Source organism: Lycium ferocissimum, chromosome 2, assembly GCF_029784015.1.
Source record: "Lycium ferocissimum isolate CSIRO_LF1 chromosome 2, AGI_CSIRO_Lferr_CH_V1, whole genome shotgun sequence".
Lineage (NCBI taxonomy): Eukaryota > Viridiplantae > Streptophyta > Magnoliopsida > Solanales > Solanaceae > Lycium > Lycium ferocissimum.
In genome coordinates, this window is record NC_081343.1 from 27,668,283 (window position 1) to 27,678,277 (window position 9,995).

Below are 9,995 nucleotides of genomic sequence, written 5' to 3' on the forward strand. Positions count from 1 at the left end.
TTCGTTTCGTATATTTAAGCAGGCTTGGAGATTGAAAAAAACAAAATAAGAGATTTTTGAGAGGCAATTTGAAAACTTACATCATTTTGCATATAAAGCCGAATATTTTTCAACGGGGCAAGCCTTTATTTTTCGATTTAGTTAAATTTTTTAAAATACTTGTGGGTATCGTCAGGATAATTGTTTGTTCTTGGCTAGGCTGCGCATCAAAGAGGTGACCTTCCTCTTCCCTTAGTAAATCTTTTCATTTGTATACTCTGCTACTTATATGGTTTGATGTTGTGTTTGTTTATAATGTTTTAGCCTTATGATGATCTCTTTTGTTTAGTCGTGTTCGAGTAGGTTAGTTTTGTATGTTTTAGAGACTAATTATGTATATGTGTCATTTAATAGATTATGAATTAGTCTAGATGAATAACCTATTCGTGTTTAGTTTCTTTATGGTTAGTGGTTTGAGTTTTTGCCTTGTTAAGGATAGATTGAAGTGTGACTTATGTGTTAGCAGTTTAATGCTTGTCTAACTCCTCGTCTCGCATGTTGATATAACCTAGAGTCTGCTTGATCTCGTTCTTACTTACTTGGTTGCCTACTCAATATTGTTGCCTCGGAAGTGTATGTGTTTGGGTATTAATTTCTTTTATAGGTATAATAATAGTTGGGCTTATCATTTATTTGTCTTTCAATGTTGGGAATATGTGATACTTGACCGCCTGAGTTAGTTTTACAAAACATTGATTTTGTTTTGTTGTGATCTTGTTACCGTTATATTGGCCGAGTGTGAAAATTTGGGATTTCTAGTTGCTGTCGGCCCATAAGGTCAAGGCATGGTAGTGTTACATCCCGTACTTTTGTACGTTGGATTTACCGTAAGTTAATCGACGTAAGTTCAAGGACTAGGCTAATTTTTTGAGTTTATAAGTATTTATTGGATTTTGATAAGTAAGTGTCGTGCATAGAGGTCTTTGAAAGTTTGCATCAACATTATACCCATACGTCCCTATGGTTCATTTTTGATCATATTCAAGTGTGAGATCGGTTGGGTCCCGCAATGATTTAAGATGGAAAAAATGTGACGACGATGGTTGGAACTAATATTTTTTATATACCACACGATTTCATTTCAGTTATATTGAAGAAATTGAGATCTAGAAAATAATTTGTATCTAATTGGTTAAATGGGGATTTTAGTTAAGAATAAATAGATTTTTGTGCCAGACTAGGTAATTTGAAAACTTATCACCATCATTTTGCATATAAAATAATCGAATATCTATGAAATGAGTTCAACATTTTTCTCTGGAAACATGCGTTTCAGCACTTCTTTAACGTGACTTTTTTTAAGGAAGCATTTATTTTTTTTTTTTAAAATTTTAAAATACTTGTGTACGATTTTTTTCGTATTATTGAATTCGGGCATTATTGGAAGTGAAGTAAGGTGGAAGAAGAGTAGTTCTGGAATATAAGGTAATAATTTTATATTTAAGTTAGTCCTCATAGCTAAATTTGAGATAAGAACTCTTAATTAATGCGAAATCGGATAAGTTGTTGTTGTTGTTGTTATCGTGTAGAAGGTGATTGTTATGAGTTGTTTCTGGGATTGAATATCATGGAAATTTTTTCATTTAATATACTACGTATATACGAAAATAAAGAAGTGTATGTAAGGGTTTCATGTTGTGTTTGTTTATAATGTTTTAGCCTGTTGTGATGTTATTTTTTGTTTAGTCTTGTTTTTTTAAGAGACTAGTTATCATTGATATACCTCGTATATTAGTATTCATTAAGTTAATGACATATTGTATGTTTAGACTTCTTGTGTGTCATTTGTTAGATTATGGCATGATCTAGTCTAGATAAATAATCCTATGTAGGAGCTCATGTCCCTGTTTAGTTTCTTTATGATCCATAGTGGTACATTTTCATAATGATGTCTTTTCCCTTGTAAAGCTAGTCTTGCATTTCATATTTTGATTTTTAAGTCATGAAAAGGGGAAGAAGTTCCCATTTTGAACTAAAAAGCTTTCTTTATGTTTTTCAAAGATTATCATGTTGGACTTATATATATATATATATATATATATATATATATATATATATCGACGACATGATTTGTCCAGCTATGGCATTATATACTCAAACCACGATCGCTAGTATACAATTGATATAACCTATTATGCTATTATGCCCGAATGGGCCGCGATCTTGTATATATATATATATATATATATATATATATATATATATATACACACACACACACACACACACACACATATCTCTCTCTCTCTCTATATATATATATATATATATATATATATATATATATATATATACACACACACACACATGATGTTTTAAAAGTTCATAATAATGATTATCGGTATTGGTTATAGGTACATTTGAGTTTGTCTTTTATCATTCGAGTCGAGATATATAATTTCATGGGAACATACTCGGTACATTATTCGTATCGACGTCCTTGTTTCATCGGTCAGGAGCCTATGTTTTACCACACAAAAAAGTATAGAGAGGACACTTTCCATAGGACGTTCCAATCAAGATTTGTGAATTCCATTTCTATTCGAAGTGACAAAACATGATTGGGTATGTTAATGTTATGTTATGGTAACCCTTGTTAGAGTTTTTGGATCTTATTAGATCGACAATATAGCAATAGGTCGATGTGTTCATATGCATTGATTTAAATTTTACCGTGGCAAAGTTTTTTTTTTGACTTAACGATACTCCCCGACATGATGAAAGAGTTCTTGTTTTCATGTTTTACTTGTCAAGCATTCAACAATTTAAGAGTTCACAAAAAGGCATGGTAGTATGGCACTCAACCGAGTTTACGAGATGTTCCGGTTTGGGTTGTGAGTATCATCAATCCAATCCCCCTTTAGCCTATCATGTAATTTCCCTTTTGTGTTTGAGTTGTATGGTGGATAGTTTGTGGCTGTGGAGTGCACTTGGTTACAGGTTAGTCATTTTAAAAGAGGGAATTTGACACTGCCACATAGTATTTAATAAAAAGAAGATTTATTACTTGCCTAAGTGTTGAAGTCATAATATGTTTGGAAAGATCATCATCTTGTGTCAACATTTATTTGGTTTAATGATGTGTTTAGGGTCTTTGATATGATGAGAATTGGTCTATTTTATAATTTGGTGTTGTTCGGGCCAGGTGCAGTCATCATCTTCTTTGTTTGAATCTAGCTTTATATTTTGCATAAGTCCACTTGTGAACCTGTGTAGATAGGTGTTCATGGTTGATCCCTTTCCATGATACATATCAAAGACTAATTAAAGGATTTAGTTTATGCTTTTGCTTTGTCTATCTTTGTCCTTTCTAAACCCCTATAAGCCATTGGGTTTTGGTCTTTGTCTTGGTGAAATGTCCTAACTTGCACAGGTTTGTTATAACATGATAGCCTCAACAATTTAAGGGTTAACAAAAAATGCAAAGGCTTCTTGCTCTCTGGTTGATTTCATTTTTTTTTTCTCAAAAAAGGGTTTTAAAAACTAGTAAGTAATTATGTTTCAAACTAAGTCCATTTTGCTCTTTCTCCTGTTTAGGACACTGTTTAAAGAATAAAACACTCAGGCTTAAATTGTTTGGCCAATTTACTTTATTTGGATCTTGTGCCTGTTTGCATTTTTCTTGTTAAAGAGTTAAACATTTTGACTAGAAGGTGATCTGTTGGGACTCTAAAATTGTTCTTAGGTTGTGGTTTGTCCCTTGTGTTGAGAGTCTATGTTGGGCAAAAGTGTGTAACTTATATTTGGCCTATTGGATTTTTAATCTTGAGATATTTTAAATCATTTGAGAACTGCTAAACCTCTTTCATGGGCAAATTCATCTACTGTGTTGGTTTTAGGATAGGCTAACTTAAGTGATTAATAACTTGTTATGTGGCTTGCTTAACTACTTTGTTTGGCTTAAGTGGTCTCACCTATTCACTAAGGTAAAGAAACTAGTGCTTGTCCTTCATGAAATACTGGTCCTAAAACTGTGTTTTGCTAAGTTCACTACAAGGATAACTAAATGACTATCTGGGTAGTCCACTTGAGTACATTAAAGTCTACTAAGTGAATACAATAGTCTTAATACTTTCTTATGTTGACAAGTAAAATTGATTTTAAAAACTGGGCTTCTTTAGGGAGATGAACTTGTTCTGGGAAATGTTGTTTACTTGATCACTTGTGTGTGACACTTCATGGCCATTAATTGTTTCTCTTTGGAAATTAATCATTCACTATTTTCATTTATTTTCTTTGTGGTACTTGTTTGGAGAGGGTCTCCTGGAATTGGTTAAGTGTTGATGTTGTTAGATATGTTGGTTTTGTATTCATAACTGTAGCTTCTCTCTTGCTTTTGTCATGACTGTGTAATGGAAATACTTAAACCTGTCCTTAATCCTGTTTGAACTTAATAGGATATTAATGATGGATAATATAGCTAAGTCTATTAAAATACATACCTAGACATATGGATAAGGAGGCTATTTTATTGATGCCATTCATATACACTTCATCTCCCATAGTACTGTGAGCCTACACATAAGTGGAGAGGCAAGAACAGCACTTGGGATGAAGCTCAAATCTTCCCTGGTGTCTACCATGCCTGGGGTTCCTAGAAACCCCTTGGATCTTGTGTGGCATCAGGAACAAGAAGGCAAGAGCTTTCCCTTTTGAGCCGTTTTAATCTCTTCATGGGTGTGTAAAGTCATGAAATGTTGGCTGATGATGGTGTAGGATCATTAGTTTAGCATTGTCCATTTATTTTTGCTTAAGAGAGTCACCTCATGAACTTATTTGTTTGCTCTTTGGTTCTGGGCTTTGATTACATTCTTGATTGGCTCACATGAGTTAAAAAGAGTCTTTAATAATTTATTTTCCCTCATCTCTTCTTAATGCATTAATTTTCTTCCATTTATACTGGGTACTATGCAAAAATATACAAAGAATATTCATTCTATATCCTCACAGGTGTATAGGATTGAATATATTCATGTATATTTAAAGTATATCACTTATATAAAATTTTAATATTGGTTGTTGCAAGTTTATTTGGTTTTGGGCCTGTTCTCTCTCTATTTGCTGTTAGGCTTCCTCTTATGTGCTGAGTGTAAATCTGTACTTGGCCCAATGTGTTTTGATTTTGCTGAAGTGGCCCATCCAGGCCTCGAGTTTTCCTTATTCATCTGAGTTGGGCCTGGAATAGTTTTCTTCTCAAAATTATTTCTATTTCCCCAGTTATATATATCTGCTTGTTGTGTGGCTTTAATGCATTTGAACACAAATTGTCTATATTCTAATTCTAAAATTACTTAGACACTTCTTAATCTTTATCCCTTTTATGTGCCATGTGATTTCGACCTGGGCCATTTGGGCCGCCCTTGCGTTAAACCTGTTGGGCCAGAGGCCCAACCACTCTTTATATTGAGTCCGCTGAAGAATTAGAAAGGGAAGCTAAATTATTTAAAAGCCCAACTATGGGTGAAAATAGTTTACTGGTGGGCTTGGTAGGCCCACCAGCCTGAAAATTTTCCTCTATTTTCACATCTGTTCATGTATGTGTACTTGTAAAAACTCTTGCAAAATATTGAAACCCTATGCATGTGTAGAGCCTAGGGAATCAACGTTTAGTGCTTTAGGAAAGTCGTTAAACTCTTTTCTAAAATTGGGATGACAATCAAATTTTCATGTGGTAAACCAACTTAGATTAATTTCTTCAAATTGTTTTAAATGACACTGTTCGTGGCAAAGAGTGTAAAAATGGGATTTTTCTATTAAGTTCATGGAAAAGGAGTAATGACCAAATGTTTTTTTTTTCTTCAAAATGGCAAAGTAGTGAAGCTTTTAGTGCATCATTTGCGACTCTAAAAGGAAGCTGTTTTGACGCTTTTCTGGAACTAAAATCGTGTTGAAATAAGTTCTTAGTAAAACTCAAAGAATTGTTTTTGGTTTGGACGTTTTTGGAAAGAATTGGTACGTTTTTTTTTCTTTTTTTTTAATAGAAATGGGCTGTAAATTTTAACAAAAAAAAAAAATATATAATGAGAAAAATAAAGGATGATTTGGGCCTGGAAGCCCAAAAACAAATGGATTAAAAACAAAGAGAAATACACTTGGACCGAATAGAGGTAAGATGGACTTTGGACTTTGAAAACGACTGGACTTTATGGGCTTCAAAAAATAAAATTTGGACCTAAAAGAAACTTTCTTTTTTACATATACCCATATATACATATGAATAAATATAGGAGACTACTCCATATTTTCTTAAAAAATAAAAACCCGTAAGAACTAAACTCATCTTATTAGGACTAGAATGGTAGTGACTCTACTTGGGAGAAATCCCGGGTGTGTCCTAGTCCAACAATAAATTGAGTTGAACACTTACGTGGATTTTCAAAACCCAAAAACCCCTTTTCTAAGGGGAATTTTTGGCAATTTTTTTCTTAAAATTATGATATGGATATAAATGACATTTTATTGAAAAACAAAACACTTTTAAACAAATAAGTACATTAATCACACCTTGAAGCTTGTACGTCAACCGTATTCTACGGATCTTTAATACTAAGGTGCGTAAAACCTTCCCTAGGGGATCACCAGAACCCTTACCTCGAACTTTGGTCCAAAAGATTTTTACTCATTTTTTGGAAAAATCTTTAAACCCGGGTTTTCCTATTTTCCTTCAATAAATTAGGTAGCGACTCTAAAAACACTAAAATTCAATTAGAGCACCAACAACCTCGTAGTAACTTTTATGCCTTACCCGCGTAAAAGTGAACTGTAACAGATGGCGACTCCGCTGGTGAATTCTTAGGTTCTAACCATAAGAGTTTCAATATAATGTGATTTCAACTGTGCTTATTTGTTTACATGTTTAAAATTATGCATTATAAACTGTTATTCATTTGATATCATAAAACTCCGCCACTCCAAGCAAAAGTATGGTTTCAAAGGGGACACGCGGGAGCGCGGTCTAGCCTTCACTAAAAAACTCAAAACAACTTTCTTTGGAACACGTTGGATGTTAAGTTGGTGTGCGGTCACCCAACGACCGACAACGGTTCACCCCGAGTAGTCCGCTCGGGTCTAAGGTCAATTCAAAAAACTCACTCTTGCATAAACCTAGGTTAGAGTTAAGTCAAATCTAAATGAGAAGTCGGTTAGGTGGTTTGGATATTTTAGACGCATCCAAACCCGATAGGGAGACTACCCCGTGTAAAGTAGGGTTTATGACCCGAAAAATACCGCATATAATATTATGTGCTAGTTGGAAACGTTTAAATGTGCCTATGAATGAAACCATTGCCTAGTGGGGGGAGAGGAATTAACTTTGGTTTCTATTTTGTAGATTTCGATCAATTTGAGTTTCGATATGGTCCTGAATACACCTGGGTTGCTACGGATTTGGTGGGGCCAAATGTCCCCGGAAGAGAAAAGAGGAATTTTATGTTATTTAGGAAATTTGACATCCATCATGACTATGACCGGTTACAAGGAACTGATAAAAGTAATTATCGAATTCTGGGATAGAGATAGGATGGCGTTTAGATTTGGGCATGACATCGACTCTGGAGGAGTTTAGGGATATGTTGACTAGCGTAGGCTCGGGGTTGAAAAGAAGAAAGAAACCCAACCAAAATTCTCTGATCCTGGAAGCACCACCTACTCCCAAATTTGTAGAATGCTTTCTTTAAATCATGCCAATTGGGCCTATAGCCCTATTATAACCTTTAAAGAGTTGTACAGATGGCTTGGAAGCCTGGATGGATTTGTGGAGAATCCTGCGAAATTCAAGACTTATGCCGAATGGACGGCCACCAAACCTTTGGCTTTCGCCATCTGCTTTTACGGGAACCATGGTTTTCCCCAAGGATTGGTCCTTAGCCATAGATACCCGAGTCATTTCAGTTACCTATGCCATCTTTTACGGCATAACTTAAAAAGAAGAAACCAAATACTTTGATATAACCCCAATCATATTAGCTGATTTGCACCGAGTCCTGAGTCTCTGCCGGAATCATTACAAGTATTTTCAAGCTGTAATTTACTCCTACAATGGTGGATCCTCAAGCATATGGTCAAAGTTAGGGGAGAACAATACCTAAGTAAGCCGGCTGAAAAGGATAATCTTCGGGATTTTCGCTCGAACTTCGAAGAACAAAATAGAAAAAGTTGGACATTTACTTTCTCCAGATTGAAGGAAGAAATCATTCAATGGATGTTCCATGACTTCATGTCCACTGACGTTGTGGTAAAAGGAAGAAAGTGTCCATTCTTTCCACTTATGGGAATACGAGGGATTCGCCCTTATGCACCTGCCAGGGTCTTGAAATAATTTAGGAGAATACAATTCATACCCCAGATTGGAGGTATGGGGGATTTAATCATTGACTACGATATTGATAGACCACAAGAGCTTTGGATTGTGCACGAGAATGGAAGGGTCGCATGATTTGGGGTCCTGATACCTTAGCCGAAGATAGGTTTCATCCGGGTTGTGTCGTGGAGTATAAGGATTAGTTTGAGGGACAATTTTTCAAGGTACACTTCACCCTAGACCTATTCTCTATAGCTGTGTCCAAGACAAGGATTCGCAAGCCGAGATCCGAGCCCGTTGTTACACCTTGGAAATTTCGTGTCGCTTGCATTACGAGTGAACTAACACAAGCCTAAAGTGGATATGAAGCCCTTGTAAGGATAAGAAGGATATTTTATAACTTTAAGCATGTACCCTAAGGTTTCGGAGTTAAATGAATCGGAGAAAGTGAGTTCACTGAAGGAATAGGAATTTGAGTCATGTTTTGGGAAGATTTCATATCATTTGAGTTATGCATTGCTTAGAATTGCCTTGATGGGGAGCTATATATCCCCTTATATTGTTAATAAAGTTTTATACAAGTTCCAAGAAGGATCCATAAGGATTGGAGGTAGAACGAGTTGAAAAGAACACGATTTGGCGAAATCGGAGAAGTTGGGGCAATGTGCGCACGCACATTGAGTGTGATGAGCCTCATACTGACCGAAAACTCCCCATTTTGGGTAAATTCACTGGCCAACAGCACCACCAAATGGTGGAGAGAGTGTGCAGCAGCACACTTAGTGTGCTAGGCCGCATACTCACCGCAAAGTGGGGCGAGGTGTGAAATTGTCACCTTTTTAAATCCCAAACTACCCCAACTTTATTTCTAACTTTCTACACTTATTTCCCCACCTCTCTAGAGACCTCCTAAGAGTTATTGAAGTTTCCCAAACACTCCACACCATTCCATATCATCTAAGGAGAGAATCAACATCAAATCTCAAGGTAAATCCATGGAGAATGAAGGTTTTTGCTTCCTTTCAAAGTTGTGGTGAAATTAGTCTTGAAGAGAGAGTTGAGTAAGGTGAAGTTGTTCTATTATAAGGTATGTTCTTCATCCTATTTGTATGATTTATTTTATGGAAAGGTTTAGCAACCCATAGGAAGGAAAAGAATTAAAGTGGAGAAGCTATAAGTGTTGTAGTGAAAAAGATGACTATGAAATGAACTTGGAAAGGTGATTTTGGTTAAATTTGAAATTTATTTGGATGTAACTTCTTGATTATGATATTATGGATATTGTTATTGTTGTTCGGGAGTTGTTTTGTCGTATGGTGGAAGTTGATGAAATAGGGGAAGTGCTGCCCAAATTCCGTTAGCCTTTTAGTTGCTCTAGTTTGAATTTAAGCATGTTTTCAGGACTTAACCTTGTTATGAATCCTCTTAAATGTAGATTTTGCGGGCTTGGGAGGAAACGTTAGTAGTTAAGAAGACGTGAAGGTATGTAAGGCTAACCTTTATTTCAAAAGGCATGATTCCTATGCTATGTTCCCATACATGCTATCCATATCACCCTTACTCCTAAAATGCTAGAAGTCCATCATTCTCAAGATTCTTATGATGACTCCATGTTTAGTGATACCAAATCCTAAAGTCTAGATGTTCTCATGATATA